The sequence below is a fragment of the Propithecus coquereli genome, unplaced genomic scaffold (genome assembly GCF_000956105.1).
Source record: "Propithecus coquereli isolate 6110/MARCELLA unplaced genomic scaffold, Pcoq_1.0 Scaffold345, whole genome shotgun sequence".
In the NCBI taxonomy this organism is placed as follows: domain Eukaryota; kingdom Metazoa; phylum Chordata; class Mammalia; order Primates; family Indriidae; genus Propithecus; species Propithecus coquereli.
Genome location: NW_012149119.1, coordinates 302,253 through 304,009, shown reverse-complemented (window position 1 = coordinate 304,009; position 1,757 = coordinate 302,253).

Sequence of the window (1,757 nt, the reverse complement as noted above, 5' to 3'; positions counted from 1 at the left end):
CAGGCTGTAGAAGAATCACGGTGCCAGCATCTCCTTTTTGTGAGGGCTTCAGGATGCTTCCACTCATGGGAGAAGGTGAAGGGAAGCTGGCAGAAGGAGGTGCCAGGCTCTTTTCAACAACCAGTTTTCATAGAAACTAAGAGAACTCACCCACTTCCCTGAAAATGGCACCATGCCATTCACGAGGGATTCCACTCCCATGACCCAAACATCTCTCATTAGGCCCCACCTCCAACATTGGCAATCAAATTTCAATATGAGATTTGGAAGAGTCAAATACTCGAACTGTAGCAACTCCAAATCTTTTAATTAGGACATGTTAACTGCTATTACCAAAAACTCTAAAATCATAAAGATTTGTCTAAAAAAGGTCTAGTTCTCACTCATGCTATAAGGCAGTATAGATTGAAGAAGAGGGATACTCTACTTCCTGTCATCATTCAGGGACCCAGACTCCCTTCTACTAATTCAGGCATCCTTATGGTCTTCAGAATCCTCCACTGACCCTCTGCATTCAGCATGCAAAAGAGTGATGAGAGAGAATTAGAGTAATACTCAATGTTTTTAGGCACAAACAAACATCTGCTCACCAAACTGCAGAGAAGTCTGGGTAATATAATTTAGTCTTGGGCCCAGGAAGATGAGAAATCAGATGGAGTGAATGCTTAGCGCTGTCTCTGTCTCAGTTCCCTTTTCTTGACATCAAATGTGTCAGTATGGTTAGAGTATAATAGCAGAACCACTATGAGTGAAAAGAAATGAAGGTTATATTATTGGGATTGGATCTTACACAATTCTGGGAGTAGTATCCTGGAAAGAGATGGAATATGGGAGAAGACACTAATTAAAGACTACAAAGAGCAGCTGGTAGAGAAGTCTACTGATAGTTGTTCCATCTGCATTTGGTGGTTGGGCAAACACCAAATGCAGGGTCAGCCCAACATGTAGATAAGAAATAAAGCTCCATGCAAAATAGGGGAAAGGTAGAATAGATTGAAACCCACAAGAACCAGCACGAATCTGCCAAGATAAACTGGAAGCTCTGACGATAAAATGAAATGCACTCTATCTCTCCCTTTATTTATCCCTGATAACATGAAAGACTTACAAAAATGTTAATGCACCTTTTCACAGACCTGCATATGTGCCTACTCTGGGACTCAAACTAAAGAAGAAGTTGCTGTGGATGTAAAAGGACCTGTAATCTAGGTGTCTGCCATGTGAGCTGTATCAGTGAAGTGTGAGCTGCAGCAATGCCTGTGGCTCTTCACTGATTGTTGAGGAAATTTGCTTCTCCTTCATTTCCATCTTCCAAAGCTAGTACAAATTTCTCTATGATCAAGACTGATCCAGAACTACACAGGGAATGAAAAAAGCCAGCAATAGTTTCAATTTAGCTTCAACTTATCACAAAATAATTTACAGTGCCCTTGAAAACCCCACTACACTATACCTCTGTACTATTCTGATTCTGTGCTTACAAAATTACATTGCCAATTTTTTTTAAACTGTTACTTGAAGTTGTTCATATCAATGCATTCTTATGCTATAGACTCAGTAGTGCACATTAAATATATAATTATATGTTAAGCCCATTTAAAAATGTCACAGGAGAGAGAACAATGTGCTTCCATCTCTCTAGACTCATGCAGGAGAACTATCATTGACACAGGTAGAAAATTATAACAATGTCTTATTATTTTACTAATTAAAAAGAATTAGTTGTCTTTAGAACTAATTTTACAACTCTACAATTT